The following is a 20,467-nucleotide window of genomic DNA, read 5'->3' on the forward strand; positions in this document are numbered from 1 at the left end:
CTGGCCTCAAGTGTACAAGTGATTCTCCTGCCTCAGCCTCCCAAGTAGCTGAGATTACAGGTTCGCACCACCACACCCAGCTAATTTTTTTTTTGGATAGAGTCTCGCTCTGTCTCCCATGCTGGAGTGCAGTGGCACAATCTCGGCTCACTGCAAACTCCACCTTCTGGGTTCACGCCATTCTCCTGCCTCAGCCTCCTGAGTAGCTGGGATTACAGGCGCCTGCCAGCACATCCGGCTAATTTTTTTTGTATTTTTAGTAGAGACGGGGTTTCACCGTGTTAGCCAGGATGGTCTCGATCTCCTGACCTCGTGATCTGCCCGCCTCGGCCTCCCAAAGTACTGGGATGACAGGCGTGAGCCACTGCGCCCGGCCTGATTTTGTATTTTTAGTAGAGACAGGGTTTCACCACGTTGGCCAGGATGGTCTCGAACTCCTGACCTCAGGTGACCCACCCACCTCGGCCTCCCAAAGTGCTCGGATGACAAATGTGAGCCACCGCGCCCGGCCCAGAATATGTTTAAGTGTACCCCCACTTTGAGTCATCCTGTGCTTCCAGATACAACCAGCATACATCTTACATGTATTGATTGATGCTTCAAGTCTTCCTAAAACATATAAAAGCAAGCTGCACCCCAACCACCTTGGGCCCATGTCATCAAGACCTCCTGAGGTTATGTCATGGCGTCCTCAACCCTGGCAAAGTCAACTTCCTCAATTATGGACACCTGCCTGGGATCCTTCTCGAGTTACAATTCGAAGAGAGAAAAGGATGCTTGCTCCCCCTAGTGGCCATCAGGACAATTGCTTCCATTCAAGGCAAAGTTCTTCCAGAGAAATCTCTCGTGGATGTGGCTTACCAGGATCTGTACTAGAAAAAAATGCAGAAAGAGCGCCTCGGTAATTCCTGACGTTGGAGTTCATGGTGACCGGGCGTGGTGGCTCACACCTGTCATCGCAGCACTTTGGGAGGCCGAGGCAGGAAGATCATGAGGTCAGGAGTTCAAGACCAGCCTGGGCAACATGACGAAACCCTGTCTCTATTAACAATACAAAAACTGGCCGAGTGTGGTGGCACAGGCCTGTAGTCCCAGCACTTTGGGAGGCCGAGGCGGGTGGATCACGAAGTCAGGAGTTCGAGACCAGCCTGGGCAACATGAGGAAACCCCGTCTCTACTAAAAATATAAAATTAGCTGGGTGTGCTGGCACATGCCTGTAGTCCCAGCACTTTGGGAGGCCGAGGCAGGCGGATCACGAGGTCAGGAGTTCGAGACCAGCCTGGGCAACATGGTGAAACCCTGTCTCCACTAAAAATACAAAATTAGCCGGCTGTGCTGGCACATGCCTGTAGTCCCAGCACTTTGGCAGACTGAAGCGGGCAGATCACGAGGTCAGGAGTTGGAGACCAGCCTGGGCAATATGGTGAAACCCCGTCTCTACTAAAAATACAAAAATTAGCTGAGTATAGTGGTGTACGCCTGTAATCCCAGCTCTTCGGCAGGTTGAGGCAGGAGAATCACTTGAAACCGGAAGGTGGAGGTTACAGTGAGCTGAGATCACACCATTGCACTCCAGCCTGGGCAACAAGAGCGAAACTCTCTCAATAATAATAATAATAATAGGGTTCATGGCCCAACAGTGAAGTGTGATAGAAAAGGAAACGGTACAGTCCCATCTTGAAGTCCACTTTTAAATAATAAGGTGCTCATTGGAAGGCAATCGAATCAAAACATAAGGCTGAGATGAGGAACAGCCCAAGCAATACATGTTCAAGGTGTTAAGGAAATAGAATTAAAAAGCAAAATCTCTACCAGGAGTGGTGGCTCATGCCTGTCACCCCAGCACTTTGGGAGGCCGAGGCGGGTGGACCACTTGAGGTCAGGAGTTCGAGACCAGCCTGAGCAACATGGTCAAACCCCATCTCCACTAAAAAAAAGAAAATTAGCCGGGCGTGGTGGCAGGCGCTTGTAATCTCAGCTACTCAGGAGGCTGAGGCAGGAGAATCGCTTGACTCCTGGAGGCAGAGGTTACAGTGAGCCGAGATCAGCCACGGCACCCCAGACTGAGTGACAGGGACTCTGTCTCCAAAAAAAAAGAAAACAAGCAAAGGCCAGGTGCAGTGGCTCACGCCTCTCATCCGGGCACTTCGGGAGGCCAAGGCGGGCAGATCACTTCAGGTTAGGAGTTCGAGACCAGCCTGACCAACATGGAGAAACCTTGTCTCTACCAAAAAAATACAAAAATTGGCCGGGTAAGGTGGTTCACGCCTGTAATCGCCATTGCACTCCAGTCTGGGCAACAAGACAGAAACTTATTTCAAAAAAAAAATACAAAAATTAGCCAGAGATGTTGGTGCACAACTGTAATTCCAGCTACTAGAGAGGCTGAGGCAGGAGAATCGCTTGAACCCTGGAGGCAGAGGTTGCAGTGAGCTGAGATGGTCCCACACACCCAGTGTGTGGAGGATGCAACCATGTTGAGTGTAACTTGTGTTTTTCACACGCAAGGGGGAGTGTTAAGCGGGTAGACTACCACGCAATAATAAAAAGTGTTCCATATACTCCGATGTGTGTATGCACGGGTGTGGTGGCTCCGATGTCTTCTCAATGAGTGCTACCATCCTATCAACCTTAGGCAGTAGACACTTTCTTTTTCTTCTTTGAGATGGAGTTTCACTCCTGTTGCCCAGGCTGCAGTGCAATGGCACGATCTCAGCTCACCATAACCTCCACCTCCTGGGTTCAAGCGATTCTCCTGCCTCAGCCTCCCGAGTATCTGGGATTACAGGCATGCACCACCACAGCCGGCTAATTTTGTATTTTTAGTAGAGATGGCGTTTCTCCATGTTGGTCAGGCTGGTCTCGAACTCCTGACCTCAGGTGATCCGCCCGCCTTGGCCTCCCAGAGTGCTGGGATTACAGGCGTGAGCCACCGCGCCCGGCCAGTAGGCATTATTAACCCTGTTCCACAGCTGAGAACAGAGACACACAGAAAGGGCACAGAGCCAGGATAAGGCAGACGTTGGTTTTAAGCCCAGCCGATACCTATGATCAGGTTCTAACACCTTCCAAGTGAGCAGCAGAGTCAGGATGAGGAACTCAGTTTGGTAACATTCAATCTCACTTTTTTATTTTTATATTTTTTATTTATTTTATTTTATTTTTTATTTTACTTTATTTTTTATTATACTTTGAGTTCTGCACATGCCCAACGTGCAGGTTTGTTATGTAGGTATACACACGCCACGGTGGTTTGCTGCACCTATCAACCCATCATCTGCATTAGATATTTCTCCTAATGCTCTCCATGCCCTGTCCCTGCACCCCCCGACAGGCCCCGGTGTGTGATGTTCCCCTCCCTGTGTCCATGTGTTCTCATTGTTCAATTCCCTTTGGAGGGACATGGATGGAGCTGGAAATCATCATTCTCAGGAAACTAACACAAGAGCAGAAAACTCACTTTATTTTTTACTTTAAATTAAAAAAATCAATTTAAGGGGTACAAGCATAGTCTTGTTTCACGGATATGCTGTGTAATGGTGAAGTTTGGACTTTTGTATAGCCATTACCTGAAGAGGAAATATTGTACACAAGAGATAATTTTTCGGCCTGGCGCAGTGGCTCATGCCTGTAATCCCACCACTTTGGGAGGCTGAGGCAGGTGGATCACAAGGTCAGGAGTTCAAGACCCACCTGGCCAACATGGTGAAATCCTGCATCTACTAAAAATACAAAAACTAGCCGGGCATGGTGGCGGGCACTTGTAATCCCAGCTACTTGGGAGGCTGAGGCAGGAGGATCACTTGAACTCAGGAGGTGGAGGTTGCAGTGAGCCGAGATCTTCCCAATGCATTCCAGCCTGGGCAACAGAGTGAGACTCCACCTCAAAAAAAAAAAAAAAGAGAGACCAAAAAAAGGAGATAAATTTTCAACTTTCACCCCCACACCCCAACACTCTCCCCTTTGGACTCCCCAATATCTGTGAACTCCATCTCTTATGTTTTTGGGTACCTATTATTTAGCTCCTATTTATAGGTAAGAACATACAGTATTTGATTTTCTGAGTTATTTATCTTAGGATAATGGCCTCCAGCTCCATCTATGTCTCTTTGGAAGACATGATTTCATTCTTTTTATGCCTGCGTAATATTCCATGGTGTATAAATACCACAGTTTTTTTTAATCTAATTCTCCAATGGCAGATACCTAGACTGATTCGATATCTTTGTTGTTGTGAATATGCTGTGATAAACATATGACTACAGGTGTATTTTTGATGGGATGATTTCTTTCTTTCTTTTTTTTTTTTTTTTTTTTTTTTTTGAGATGGAGTCTCATTCTGTCACCCAGGCTGGAGTCCAGTGGTGCGATCTCAGCTCACTGCAACCTCCACCTCCTGGGTTCAAGCAATTCTCCTGCCTCAGCCTCCTGAGTAGCTGGGATTACAGGCACCTGCCACCACACCCAGCTAATTTTGTATTTTTAGTAGAGACAGGGTTTCATCATGTTGGCCAGGGTGGTCTCGAACTGCTGACCTCAGGTATGCCTTGAAAGAATGATTTCTTACCCTTTGGGTATATGCCCAGGAGCGGGATTCCTTGATCAAATTGTAGCTTTATTTTTAGTCTTTTGAGAAATCTTCATACTCTTTCCCATTCAAGCTTGATTTATAGCAGTCATTGCCAACCTTTTTGGTATGAGGGACCAGTTTCATGGAAGATGATTGTTTTCCATGGATGATGACCTGGAGATGGTTTTGCGATGATTTGAGTACATTACATTGATTGTGCTCTGTATTTCTATTATTATTACATTGTAATATAGAATGAAATAATTCTACAACTCACCATTGTGTAGAATCAGTGGGAGCCCTGAGCTTGCTTTCCTGCAACTAGATGGTCCTATCTAGGGGTGATGGGAGACAGTGACAGATCATCAGGCATTAGATTTTCATAAGGAGCATGTAACCTAGATCCCTCACGTGTGTGGTTCACAATAGGGTTCGCACTCCTATGAGACTCTAATGCCACTGCTGATCTGACAAGAGGTGGAGCTCAGGTGGTAACACAAGTGATGGGCAGCAGCTGTTAATACAGATGAAGCAGCCAGGTATGGTGGCTCATGCCTGTCATCCCAGCACTTTGCGAGGCCGAGGTGGACAGATCACCTGAGGTCCGGAGTTCAAGATCAGCCTGGCCAACATGGCGAAACACTGTCTCTACTAAAGATACAAAAATTAGCTGGGTGTGGGGGTGAACACCTGTAATTCCAGCTACTCAGGAGGCTGAGGCAGGAGAATCGCTTGAACCTAGGTGGCGGAGGTTGCAGTGAGCTGAGATTTTACCACTGGACTCTAGCTGGGGTGACAGAATGAGACTCCATCTCAAAAAATAAAAAATAAAAAAATGCAGATGAAGCTTTGCTGCTCACCTGTTGCCCACCTCCTGCCGTATGGCCCGGTTCCTAACAGGCTATGGACCGGTGCTGTTCTGTGCCCTGAGGATTCAGGACCCTTGAGTTACAGCACCAGTTTACAATATCCCTTTTTCTGGGGTCAGACGTTGAATGCATACCTAGCTTAGCTCTGTACCTGGTGCTATGCCCCGATCTTGTTGTTTGATCTTGATCTTGCTTATTGATCCTGTTTTCTGGGTATCATGGATGAGTGAAGATCCATGCATTGCTGTTGGGTTGTAGCATTGTGGTCACTTACAGCCCCCATCACACTGCAGCCTTCTCTGTGTCTCTGCATCCACACACTTGGAGCTAGCCGTCTCATTCAGGGCTTTCTTGGAAGCCTTGGGAGCTGCTCTGTGCTGCAGAGTGGATTCCATCTGTGTGGTGGGAGAACAGGAATTGATAGATAAATGTTCCAACCTTTCCATCCTTCAGAGTGTCCTCAGCAGGATACAGACCCCCTTGCCCATGGCAGTAACAAGCGCCATAGCAACACCAGCTGTTGGATCTTCTCCCATATGGCAGCACTCCTCTCCCCATCCCTTATTTTTGCTTTATGCAATCACCCTTTTTTTTTTTTTTTTTTTTTGAGACGGAGTCTTGCTCTGTCACCCAGGCTGGAGTGCAGTGGCACGATCTCGGCTCACTGCAACCTCCACCTCCTGGGTTCACACCATTCTCCTCCCTCAGCCTCCCGAGTAGCTGGGACTACAGGCACACACCACCATGCCCGGCTAAGTTTTTTATTTGTTTGTTTGTTTGTTTGTTTTTATATTTTTAGTAGAGATGGGGTTTTAACCTGTTAGCCAGGCTGGTCTCAATCTCTTGACCTCGTGATCCACCCGCCTTGGCCTCCCAAAGTGCTGGGATTACAGGCGTGAGCCACCACGCCCAGCTGCAATCACCTTTTAAATAATCTATCAGTACCCAAATACTACTTTTCTTTTCTTTTTCTTTTCTTTCTTTTTTTTTTTTTGAGACAGAATTTTGCTCTTTTTGCCCAGGCTAGAGTTCAATGGCGTGATCTTGGCTCACTGCAACCTCCGCCTCCCAGGTTTAAGTGATTCTCCTGCCTCAACCTCCTGAGTAGCTGGGATTACAGGTGCCTACCACCACGCCCGCCTAATTTTTTTGTGTTTTTAAGAGAGACAGGGTTTCACTGTGTTAGCCAGGATGGTCTTGATCTCCTGACCTCGTGAACTGCCTGCCTCGGCCTCTCAAAGTGCTGGGATTATAGGCGTGAGCCGTTGTGCCCAGCTGCAATCACCTTTTAAATAATCTATCAGTACCCAGATACTGCTTTTCTTTTCTTTTTCTTTTTTTTTTTTTTTTTTTTTTTGAGGTGGAGTTTTGCTCTTGTTACACAGACTGGAGTGCAATGGTGTGATCTTGGCTCACTGCAACCTCTGCCTCCTGGGTTTAAGTGATTCTCCTGCCTCAACCTCCTGAGTAGCTGGGATTACAGGCGCCCACCACCACGCCCGCCTATTTCTTTATTTATTTATTTTTGTATTTTTAGTAGAGACCGGGTTTCACCATGTTGGCCAGGCTGCTCTCAAACCCCTGACCTCAGGTGATCTGCCTGCCTCGGCCTCACAAAGTGCTGAGATTACAGGCGTGAGCCACTGCGCCTGGCCAGATGCTGGTTTTCATCTCTACTTTTGAGGAATGCTGATCTAGGACATGTAGAGAAGACACATGTACTGTCACAACAACCATGAAAGCAAAGGACAGAATCTGGGTGTCAGGAAGTGACATGGGTAGAATTGTGTCCCCTACGATGTTAGCTTCAAGTCCCAATGCCCGGTACCTGTGAAGGTGACCTTCTTTGGAAATCAGGTCTCTGCAAATATAATGAGTCCAGACACCAAGGGAAACGGAGAAGATAAGAAGCAGAGATTGAGGTGATGTGTCCACCAGCCGAGGAGCACCAAGACTTGCTGGCGACCACCAGATGCCAGTGGGGAGACCTGGAACAGATTTCTCCCTCAAAGCCTCCAGAAGTAAACCAGCCCTGTAGCCACCTTCATTTCAGACTTCTGGTCTCCAGAGCTGTGACAGAATCTATTTCTGTTCATTGGAGCCACTTCTTTTCTTTTCTTTTTTCTTTTCTTTTCTTTTCTTTCTTTCCTTCCTTCTTTCTTCCTTTCTCTTTCTTTCTTTCCTTCTTTCTTTCTTTCTCTCTCTTTCTTTCTTTCCTTCTTCCTTTCTTTCTTTCCTTCTTTCTTTTTCTTTCTTTCCTTCTCTTTCTTTCTTTCTTCCTTCCTTCCTTCCTTCCTTCCTTCCCTTCCTTCCCTTCCTTCCCTTCTTTCTTTCTTCTTTCTGAGATGGAGTTTCGCTCCGTCACCCAGGCTGGAGTGCAGTGGCACAATCTCAGTTCACTGCAACCTCCGCCTCCTGGTTTCAAGTGATTCTCCTGCCTCAGCCTCCTGAGTAGCTGGGATTACAGGCACATGCCACCACGCCCAGATAATTTCTTTACATTTTTGGTACAGACGAGGTGTCACCATGTTGGCCAGTCTGGGTTCAAACTCTTGACCTCAAGTCATCCGCCTGACTTGGCCTCCCAAAATGCTGGGATAGCAGGTGTGAGCCACTGCGTCTGGCCAGAGAGCCATTTCTTTTGCAGTGATTTTTTTTTTTAATGGCTGCCCTAGCTAAGGAATACCATTACAATGAATGCTGAGCTGCTTAAGCTACAATTTTTTTATTACTTATTTATTTACTTTTGTTTCAGTCATTTTTGGAGAACAGGTGGTTTTAGGTTACATGGATAACTTCTTTAGTGGTGATTTCTGAGATGTTGGTGAACCCGTCACTCAGGGAGTGTACACTGTACCCAATGTGTAGTCTTTTATCCCTCACTCCCCACCCACCCTTTCCCCCAAAGTCCATTGTATCATTCTTATGCCTTTGCATCCTCGTAGCTTAGCTCCCACTTATGAATGAGAACATATGATATTTGGTTTTTATACCCAAGTTACTTCACTTGGAATAATGGCCTCCAGTTCCATCCAGGTTACTGCAAAATACATTATTTTACTCTATTTGATGCAAAATACATTATTTTATTCCATTTTATGGGTGAGTAGTATTCCATGGTGTATATACACCACATTTTCTTTATCCACTCATTGGTTGATGGGGATTTAGGCTGGTGTCATATTTTTGCAATTGCGAATTGTGCTGCTATCAGTCACCACTGAAGAACTCATCCATGTAACCTAAAACCACCTGTCCTCCAAAAACTACTGAAACAAAAGTCAATCAATCAATAAATAATAATAAAAGGCAAGTGTTGTTTTCCATATAATGACTTCTTTTCCACTGTGTAGATGCCCAGTTCTGAGATTGCTGGATCAAATTGTCGATCTACTTTTAGTTCTTCAAGGAACCTCCATACCTGGATCAAATGGTAGTTCTATTATTAGTTCTTCAAGGAGTCTCCATACCTGGATCAAATGGTAGTTCTAGTATTAGTACTTCAAGGGGTCTCCATACCTGGATCAGATGGTAGTTCTAGTATTAGTACTTCAAGGGGTCTCCATACCTGGATCAGATGGTAGTTCTAGTATTAGTACTTCAAGGGGTCTCCATACCTGGATCAGATGGTGGTTCTACTATCAGTTCTTTAAGGAATCTCCATACCTGGATCAAATGGTAGTTCTAGTTTTATTTCTTCAAGGGGTCTCCAAACCTGGATCAAATGGTAGTTCTAGTATTAGTTCTTTAAGGAGTCTCCATACCTGGATCAAGTGGTAGTTCTAGTATCAGTTCTTTAAGGAGTCTCCATACCTGGATCAAATGGTAGTTCTAGTATCAGTTCTTTAAGGAGTCTCCATACCTGGATCAAATGGTAGTTCTAGTATCAGTTCTTTAAGGAGTCTCCATACCTGGATCAAATAGTAGTTCTAGTTTTAGTTCTTTAAGGAGTCTCCATACCTGGATCAAATAGTAGTTCTAGTTTTAGTTCTTTAAGGAGTCTCCATACCTGGATCAAATGGTAGTTCTAGTATTAGTTCTTTAAGGAGTCTCCATACCTGGATCAAATGGTAGTTCTAGTTTTAGTTCTTTAAGGAGTCTCCATACCTGGATCAAGTGGTAGTTCTAGTGTTAGTTCTTTAAGGAGTCTCTATACCTGGATCAAATGGTAGTTCTAGTATTAGTTCTTTAAGGAATCTTCACAGTGGTTTCCATAGTGGTTGAACTAGTTTACATTCCCACCAGTAGTGTTCCCTTTTCACCACATCCACACCAACATCTGTTATTCTTTGATTTTTGAATTATGGCCATTGTTGCAGGAGTAAGATGGTATCTCACTGTGGTTTCAATTTTCATTTCCCTGATCATTAGTGATGTTGAGCATTTTTTCACAGGCTTGTTGGCCATTTGTATATCTTCTTTTGAGAGTTGTCTATTCATGCCCTTTGCCCATGTTTTGATGGGATTTTTTGTTTTTTTTTTCTTGCCGATTTGTTTGATTTCCTTGTAGATTCTGGATGTTAGTCCTTTGTCGCATTCATAGTTTGGAAAATTTTTCTCCCATTCTGTGTGTTGTGCATTTACTCTGCTGATTCTTTGCTTTGCTGTACAGATTAAGCTACAATTTTAAGGAACAAGATTTGTGGCAACTTATGTAGCTCAGTAAAGAGAGTGAGTAGGACCTCAGAGTGTTCTTTAAAGAAGAGAAAGGACATGATCCACCTTAGACGAAGAGAATGTTCTGGCCACAGAGGCGATTGGCCAGAAACTAGATAACAGGGAAGTCAAACTAGATAACAAGGAAGTCTACCTTAATTCAATGGCATAAGAGCTTGAAATCATAAATGAGTCTTTCTGAATACTACGCTAAAGCAACTGCTTTTAATGAATATATTCAGACTTTCCAAGGCTTTAAAAGCCAGCTTTGATTAAAATGTGAGTTAAGCTGGAAAGCTCAGTGAAATCCATCCACTGGTGTATATTAACAACTGTAACCTGCCACTGTGCGTAACACCCGTTATATAAACTCATGTAAAGATTTCAGTCACGCCGCCAGACGTGGTGACTCACGCCTGTAATCCCAGCACTTTGGGAGGCTGAAGCAGGTCAGTCACCTGAGGTCAGGAGTTTGAGAACAGCATGACCAACATGGTGAAACCCTGTCTCTACCAAATACAAAAAATTAGCTGGGTGTGGTGGCTCATGCCTGTAATCCCAGCTACTTGGGAGGCTGAGGCAGGAGAATCGCTTGAATCTGGGAGGCGGAGGTTGCAGCGAGCTGAGATTGTGCCATTGCACTCCAGCCTGAGCAACAAGAGCGAAACTCCATCTGAAAAAAAAAAAAAAATGGATTTCAGCCACACAACACATTTGGGTAACTACCAAGTATGTCTCCACTGGAAATCCTTGAAAATCAATAGAAGTTATTTCAAAATATAAGCTGGTGTAGTGATAAGCCTGGTGAAAAACACCATGTTTTATAATGTAATGTCTACGCCCACAGTGGTACCTGTGTTATTGATGGAAACAATTTCCAAGTATGGCAGGGTGGGCTGCAGCTGTTCCACAGAAGATCGTAACGTATATGGAATGGTAAATGCATGACACGTTTTGTAAAATAATTAAATGAAGCCCAATGCTGCCATCCCTCAGGTCATATTTACATAGATGATTGAGCTGTCTGATTCACTGAGGGTTCTCTCTGTGTGTCTCTTTGGTGAAGCAATTTATTCTGCTTTTACAGATTAGATATTTTCTAAGTGATGAAATACAATTCTTCCAGTGGCACCATATAAAATCGTATTAAAGAGCATTAAAGCATATAAGCGAACAGCATGCATACTTATCTACAAACTGGTTTCTAAAAATGGAGAAGCATTTTTTGCTTTCAGATGGAGATTGTGTACTGAGATCTCGAATTCTGTTTCCTTAAAAAATAGTTTAATGAACCCTAATGCATCTGTCACCCAGGTTTTAACGACTACAAACAGTTGTCAATGCGTTTTATTTTTCCATCGTAATTTTTTTGGCCAGGATATTTGAAAGAAAATCTTAGACATCATTATCATTCTACCTTTCAATTCCACAGAATTTTTTTTTTTTTTCTGTTCTTCAACACAGTCTCACTCTGTCGCCCAGGCTGGAGTGCAGTGGCGTGATCGTAGCCCACTGCAACCTCTGCCTCCTGGGTTCAAGTGATTCTCCTGCCTCAGTCTCCCAAGTATCTGGGATTACAGGTGCCCGCAACTATGCCCGGCTGATTTTTTTGTATTTTTAGTTGACACTGAGTTTCACCATGTTGGCCAGGCTGCTCTCAAACTCTTGACCGTGTGATTCTCCGCCTTGGCCTCCCAAAGTGCTGGGATTACAGGTGTGAGCCACTGCACCCAGCCCAACAATACTTTTAATATTATTTACTCATCAGTATGTATTCAAATTTCCCTTAGTCTTAGAAATGACTTTCTGTGGTTGGTTTCTTTAAACAAAAACACACTTTAGATGGCTGATTTGTCTCATAAAATTTTTTGATTTGTAATAATTCACCATCTTCCTTTTATTTTGTCCTGATTATATAGTTCATCTCCCTGGTGAGTTTTGCCATAGAAGGACTTTATCCCTGTCTTCAAAAGTCAGAAAAATAGTCCCCACTGCTAACTAACAACATTGATGCTTTTGTGACCTAGCAAAGCTTCCAAGTGTAGATTTGATCTCCTTTGTTGAGACAGAAATGAGCTGAACAGGGACCACCCTGAGCCAAATTCTCCAGCAAGTCACTCCTGGGCCCCTTCTCTTTCTTTTTCTTTTCTTTTCTTTTTTTTTTTTTTTCTTTGAGACGGAGTCTTGCTCTGTTGCCCAGGCTGGAGTACAGTGGCACGATCTCAGCTCGCTGCAACCTCCGCCTCCTGGGTTGAAGTGATTCTCCTGCCTCAGCCTCCTGAGTAGCTGGGATTACAGGTGTGCACCATCATGCCCAGCTAATTTTTGTATTTTTAGTAGAGACAGGATTTTACCATGTTGGCCAGGCTGGAAGGAAGGAGAGAGAGAGAAAGAGAGAGAGAGGGAGAGAGAGAGGAAAGAAAGAAAGAAAAAGAAAGAAAGAGAGAAAGAGAAAGAAAAAGGAAGAGAGAAAGAAAGAAAAAGAGAGAGAAAGAGAAAGAAAAAGAGAAAGAAGAAGGAGGGAAAGAGAAAAAAGGAAAGAGAAAGAAAGAAAGAAAAAGAAAGAAAGGAAGAACGAAAGAAAGAAAGATGGAGGGAGAGAGAAACAGGGAGACAGAAACAGGGAGGGAGGAAGGAAAGAAGGAAGGAAGGAAGGAAGGAAGGAAGGAAGGAAGGAAGGAAGGAAGGAAAAAGCAAAGCAAAGTTGAGTGACCAGAGTTTCTGTACATTGGACCAATTTGGCACGTTTTTGTATACAGGACAATCCATGTCCATTTACTTGTGTTCTGTGAGACAGAGGGAGGCTGGACTGCTGCTATCCTGCCCTTGCTGGGAATGAGCGGCGCTGCACCTGCACTCATCATGGAATAAGCATTAAAGAAGCAAAGCTACAACAGAAGATGCCCTCTACTGCAGGGCACCTTACATTCTAATCCTCCAGTGCGGCAGTGAGTCCAAATCTCAAAAGATCTGAGTGCCTTCTGCATAACTCCCCATAGGCTTCTAGTATTCATTTTACAACTATACTGATGCTCTCAGTTGATGCTGAGTGAGTGGCTATTCACGCAGATGATGGAATTGGCTTTGGTAGAGGTCTCTCTTTGACCATCTAGAGGCACTGTTGCTTATCTATTAGGAAACGGAGGGAGGCACTGGGAATTTGAATTTGAGCTCTGGAGTTCTTCCATGCAGCTGTGTTTATGTGTCATGAAGCGCCGATTCGTTGCCCGCTGGGACAGAGGAGAATCAGGCCTGGCCTGGCATCATTGCAGGGTGGGTGTGAAATGCCACTTCTATCGAGACCAACTGGAAATGAAAGATTGTCAACAGTCAAAAAGGTCACTGCATAAATGCCTGTGAAGTCCAAATAACTGTCAGTGGCAGAATACGCTTTAGAGCGGAGATTTTTCCAGGAAAGAAAAATGGTCTTTGTGACTGTTCTTTGGGAGGCCATGGATGGCATGTTCTGAAGTGAATGGAACTGCTTTGCAGAAGACCCATAGCCAGGCTGAGTTCAGGAGGTCTCTTTTTTTTTTTTTTTTTTTTTTTGAGACAGAGTCTCGCTCTGTCACCCAGGCTAGAGTGCAGTGGCGCAATCTCAGCTCACTGCAAACTCCGCTTCCCGGGTTCAAGCAATTCTCCTGTCTCTGCCTCCCGAGTAGCTGGAATTACAGGCACCACCACTACGCCTGGCTAATTTTTGTATTTTTAGTAGAGATGGGGTTTCACCATGGGGCCAGGCTGGTCTCGAACTCCTGACCTCAAGTGATCCACCGACCTTGGCCTCCCAAAGTGCTGGGATGACAGATGTGAGCCACCGTGCCCGGCCCAGAAAGTGTCTTAATCTGTTTGCTGTTGGTACAACAGACTAACACTGTCTGGATAATTCACAAAAGAAGTTTATTTTGTAAAGTCCTGGAGGCTGTGGCAAGTCCAAAAGCCATGGTGCCTGCATCTGATGAGGGCGTCTTGCTACGTTACAACATAGCGGAGGACTTATAATGCCACCAGCTCTGTCCATGTGGGCCTCGCTTTGATGATCTTATCTAATTCTAATTCTCTCCTAAGGGTGCCACTCCAAATACTACAACATACTAATTTGAGAGAGAAGTTTCCAACACATGAAACTTGGAAGACACAAACCATACAAGGTGGAGTGAAGACGGCTTCTTTAATTCTGGCAAATTGAGCAAAGAGGCATAATAGTTATTGCCTCTCTGGGTTCACTAAGCACATAAACATGCCCACACTAATAATTCATGTTGACCGCAGTACTCTCTGCTTTTCCTGAATAGCATATTGTGTTGAACGGGTTATACGACCTCGGGTAGAGACTTGGCTCCCTTTAAGCCTACATTTCTCATCTGTAAAATGAGAATGAAAGATGGTTTCTCCATATTTGTGGAAGGGTTCCAACAAGGTAAAGCATGTAGCGTACTTTGTCAATTCTAAAGCACTCTTCTGATATAAATTATAACATCCCCGGATTGATCGTTTGAGTTGGTTTCTTTTTTTAAATTAATTTCTTTTGTATGTATTTAAGATGTGCAACATGATCTTTTGATATAGTGCCACAGTGAAATGATTATAATTGTTAAGAAAATGAACACATCTATCATCTCATATATTTACCTTTTTCTGCAACAAGAGCACCTTATCTACCCTTTTAACAAAAATCCTAAATATAAAATATATTATAGTCCTTTTATTTTGCATTTGATTTCTAGACTTATTCTACATCATCTATAGCAACCACCATTTTTTCTATTTCTATATATTTGCTTCCATCCTTCCTTCCTTTCTTTCTTTCTTTCTTTTTTTTTTGTGTTTGTTTTTTTTTTTTTTTTTGAGATGGAGTCTCGCTCTTTCATCCAGGCTGGAGTGCAGTGGTGCGACCTCGGCTCACTGCAAGCTCCGCCTCCCGGGTTCACGCCATTCTCCTGCCTCAGCCTCCCAAGTAGCTGGGACTACAGGTGCCCACCACCATACCTGGCTACTTTTTTTGTATTTTTAGTAGAGACGGGATTTCACTGTGTTGGCCAGGCTGGTGTCGATCTCCTGACCTCGTGTTCTGCCTGCCTCGGCCTCCCAAAGTGCTGGGATCACAGGTGTGAGCCACTGCACCCGGCTCCTTTCTTTCTCTTTCTTTTTTCTTTCCTTCGTTCTCTCTTCATTTTTCATTTTTTCTTTCCTTCTTTCTTTCTCTCCTTTCCTCTCTCCTTTGCTCCCTCTCTTCTTCCTTCCTTCGTAGATTCTTTCCTCCCTCCCTTGCTCCCTCCCTTCTTCCTTCCTTTCTACCTCCTTTCCTCCCTCCCTTCCTTCCTGCCTTCCTTTCTTTTTCATTTCCTTCTTTCTGCCTTCCTTTCATTCTCTTTTTATTTTTGTAGATTCTTTACGTAAGTGAGATCCAATACTTTTAACTGAATGTCAAGATTTCTTTTACAAAATGAAACGTATGTTCAGGCTTTTACTTAATCCATGCTAGTAAGAGCCTGGTTCAAAAATGAGCTGCAGGTTTTTTCAGAGTGAATCACAATAATTTCTGTGGAATAGGTGAAGTGAAAGACATTTTTAGAAAGTTTGCATCTTTTTGCACAGACTTTTAATGAAGGGGTTTATGTTTTCTGCTCTGTTTGTTTACTGAAAGCAAAAGAAGAAAAGTGAGAAAGGGATTATAAAAAGAAAGTGACTGAAAAATGCTGAAAATACCTCTTTTCATAAGATAAGAGCTTTATTCTAGTTCTGAATGCATAGTCATAGTCATCGTTATCCTCATTTAAATAAAAACAGCTAACTCAGCAAGTTAGTCTCATTGAAATTCCTGAGATCTTCATTCTTTCTTGGTATTTAGCTGAAAAAAGAATAAGTGTATCGCATTCTTTTCCCAAAGTATAGCACAAGGTTGAGAGAGCCTGGATTCGTGGCAGGCATACCTGTTGAGAGCGTTGTATTACTTGGGGTGAAACGCCTTCCATTTGACTTGAGGTAGTTATTTTCTTTTTCTTGCAAGGGAAGCAAACTTTGGTTCTACCAGGTAAAGGAACTTGGGTCTTCCTTAAGCACCAGGTGTGTTTCAAATGGATAGATTTAATAATAATTGATCCACTGGGCAATTATTTTGTGTTTGTTTTCAAATTTAAAACAAGGCCTCAAGTTTAGAAATGCCTCTCCTTGGCCAGGCGCGGTGGCTCATGCCTGTAATCCCAGCACTTTGGGAGGCCAAGGCGGGTAGATCACCTGAGGTCAGGAGTTCGAGACCAGCCTGGCCAACATGGTGAATCCCCATCTCTACTAAATTTAAAAATTTAGCTGAGCGTGGTGGCTCATGCCTTTAATCCCAGCTACTTGGGAGACTGAGGCAGGAGAATCACTTGAACCTGAGAGGTGGAGGTTGCAGTGAGCTGAGACTGTGCCATTGCACTCCAGCCTGGGCAACAAAAGGGAAAACTCCGTCTCAAAAAAAAAAAAAAGCCTCTCCTCTTCTAATCACCTCCCATCACTCTCCCACTTCAAAGATGCTCATTCTAATTTTTCAAGACGGAGTTCTGGGTTGGCAGGACAGTCTTGAATGAGGATCTGAATGTCGGTGTATTCCTGCAATTAGTCCCCATTGCCACTAGGAGGTGGTGTGTAGCAGGGTGTCCTTTTGAGTTGAGTCACGAAGACCAGGTCTAGGGTTAAGCATGATTTTCCAAATGGAAGCTTCAGGAAAGCTGCAAAAGATACATTCTGCACTGTATGTACAGCGTTTGATACTAAAACAGCATCTTAAACAATACATACCAAGTGAAGTTTCTCTCATGCTTCCCTCAGAAAGAGCAAGCCTTGCTTATGGTGTCCCTGTTCTGTCCCATACCTTATCTCAGGCACTGTGAGCTGGGAATTAAAATTTTCTTTCGCTTTTTTTTTTTTTTTTTTTTTTTTGAGACAGAATCTCGCTCTGTTGCCCAGAGTGTAGTGCAATGATGCAATCTCGGCTCACTGCAACCTCCGCCTCCTGGGTTCAAGCGATTCTCCTGCCTCAGGCTCCCAAGTAGCTGGGACTACAGGCACCCACCACCATACCGTGCTCATTTGGTATTTTAGTAGAGATGTCGGTTTCACCATGTTGGTCTGGCTGGTCTCAAACTCCTGACCTCAGGTGATCCACCTACCTCCACCTCCCAAAGTGCTGGGATTACAGGTGTGAGCCACCACACCCAGCTATCTTTACAGTTTAATTATGGCAAAACACATATAACACAACATTTACTACTAGTGACATTCAGAACATTCCCCATGCTGTATAGCCATTACCTCCATCTCCTTCCAGAACATTCAACATTCCCCATGCTGTATAGCCATTACCTCTATCTCCTTCCGGAACATTTTCATCACCCTAAATGGAGACCTTATACGTATCAAGCCCTCACTCCTCATTCCTCCTTTCCCCAGCCCATGGAAACCCCTAATCTACTTTCTGTCTCTAGGGATTCGTTCCTTCTGGACATTTCACATAAATGGAATAACACAAGGTGTGACTTATTTATATCTGGCTTCATTTACTGAACGTAATGTTCTCAAGATATACTCACATGACAGTGTGTGCCATTGCGTTTGATGGCTGTATCATATTCCACCATATGGATACATGCCATTTTGTTTCTCCATTCACCTATGGATGAACATTTGGGTTGTATTTACCTGTTGGTGACTGGGAAGAAAGCTGCTATGAATAATTGGGTGCGTATTTTTGTTTGAACATTTGTGCTATGCTCTGAAGGTTTCTGTGTCCCTAAAGTTCATATGAGGAAACCTAATACTCAAGGTGATAGTATTAAGAGGTGGAACCCTTGGAAAGTGATGAGGTCAAGAGAATGGAGGCTCCGTGGATGGGATGAGTGCTCTTATCAAAGGGATCCCAGAGAGCTCCTTTTGTTCCTTCTACCATGCAAGGACACAGCAAGAAGGTGCCATCTATGAACCAGGAACTGGGTTCTTACCAGACACTGAATCTTCTATGTCTTGATGTTGGACGTCCAGCTTCCAGAACTATGAGCAATAAACATCTGGTGTTCAAAAGCCACCCAGTCTAAAGTATTTTGTTACAGCAACACACAAAAAGACAGTGGCCCCTGAAATCTCCTCTCATCACAAGGAGCCTCCTTCACTTCACCCACAAAGGAGGCAAGATCTGAGGTCATCAGGCTCCCAATCAAGGGATTGAGTGTTCTGATCTATGTTTTAATTTTTCAATCAAGCACATCATTTCCAGCTGGGACTCTGGGTGTAGCACAGGGACAAATAAAGCATGAACCATCATTACAAGCTTAGGGAGGGAGGGAGATCTCGCAAATCGAAGAGCTGGAAAATCATCGAGCCAGCCCAACTGTTGGGAGATTGGGGGTTCTCTGTGCATGGAGCAGAAAGAATTTCCTGCACGGGGTGGCGGCTTGGGCCAGGACTTCTCGGCATTGAGGATTTACAGAGCTGTTCTGTAGCTAAACCGACTTTCATTCCAAGCACTTCTACAGAGAATGAAATCAAACAGCGGTGATGATAGGATCCCCAGGCCCGGCCAGTGATCTGCTTAATTACTGACCAGGGAAGCTTCAGTAGCTTAATTGGATAGATGGGCGCAGTGCCTAGTCCTCCACCCCCTGTTCCCAGAGACTTTTAAGGATGGCATGCTGATCTTCCATGCCCTGAGGCTTGGGGTCCTGTGTCCAGTATTCCCCACCAGCTGGGCAGATGCTGCTGGATTTATGTCAACAGCGAGTTCTGCAGGCATACCTCTAAAACACAGTCTCATAGTGTCTTCTGCTTTCAGGAACAAATACAAATTTTCTTCTCACATAAGTTATATAATGAACATGAACATTTAACAAGGGACGGTGTGTGTGTGTGTGTGTGTGTGAGCACGTACATGTTGTATGTTGTGTGTTTTGTGTGTGTATGAGAGAGACACCACAGACACACTGGCCCCATGAAAGGCCAGGGCAGTGAGGCCTGGGCCATGGTCTGCTAAGGACCTGGTGTGGCCCACTAATGGTTATCACAAGTGGCCTGGGAGGTGTTCTGTTGGCCCCAGGGATTCACTGACCATCATCACAGGTGGCCTGTTGTGTGTTGACTTGGTGGGGCCCACTGACCACCATTGCTGGTGGCCTTAGAGGTGATCTGTTGACACCAGGGGCTCACTGGTTACCATTGCCGGTAGCCTGGGAGGTGGTCTGTTGACCTTGGGGACTCATTGATGACCATTACAGGTGGCCTGGGAGGTGGTGTGTTGACCCCAGGGACTCACTGATGACCACCGCAGGTGACTTGGTAGGTGGTGTGTTGACCTTGAGGACTCATTGATGACCATTACAGATGGCCTGGGAGATGTTCTGTTGACCCTGGGGACTCACTGATGACCATTGCAGGTCGCCTGGGAGGTGGTGTGTTGACCTTGGGGGCTCACTGGTGACCATTGCAGGTGGCCTGGGAGGTGGTGTGTTGACCTTGGGGACTCACTGACCACCATTGTTGGTGGCCTTAGAGATGGTTTGTTGACCCTGGGGGCTCACTGATGGCCATTGCAGGTGGCCTGGGGGGTGGTCTGCTCAACCTGAGGGCTCACTGATGACAATTGTAGGTGGCCTGGTTGATGGTCTATTGACTGAGCAGGTCCTACTGATTCACTGCAGAGGACGGGCGATTTGCTGAGCACCTAGATGGGCCTGACTGTCAGAGCCAGGGTTAGTGGGTCCAACCTCAAGGTCCTGCACCTAGAGGACCTAATACAGACAATCTTCTGCTGGCTGCTAAGCACTTGGACCTAACCCTGACCATCTTCTGCACATTGCCCGGGACTAGTTGGCCCCACTTATTCTCTTCTCAGAGCCCACGATAGGCCCTGTGGTCACTCCCTCTGCAGAGGTGGAACTGAAGTTCCCTCAGGTCACATTCCTGGTTATGCAGGAAGCTGGGAATGAGACAGGAATTCCAAACCCAGGTCAGTGGCCTAAATACGGTCCTGTAGGTCTGACCACAGGCAGTTAAAAGGCCGGACCCCAGTGGGGAATCTGCCTTCCCACATCATGCTGGGTGCACACCTGGAGCATTGCACAGCTTGGGGGGGATGAAGGGCAAGACCTCAGGCCCCTGGGCAGCCATGCTCTTATGAGTATCTATATCCTGGAGCAGGTCCTGCCACTTCAGGTCTCCTTACCAGTGGTAGAAGAGGCGGGTGCCTGAACCCCTCTTCCCCATTCTGATTTGTACTTTTTGAGTCCTAGCGCTTTCCCCTCTCCCTCCCAAGGCCTCCTAGTTCAGAACACGCCTGAACGCCTCCGGTAACCTTCCCATGTGTAGTTTCCAGTATACCAAGAGGAGCTTTTGCGGTGG

This window comes from Symphalangus syndactylus, chromosome X (assembly GCF_028878055.3).
Source record: "Symphalangus syndactylus isolate Jambi chromosome X, NHGRI_mSymSyn1-v2.1_pri, whole genome shotgun sequence".
Classification (NCBI taxonomy): domain Eukaryota; kingdom Metazoa; phylum Chordata; class Mammalia; order Primates; family Hylobatidae; genus Symphalangus; species Symphalangus syndactylus.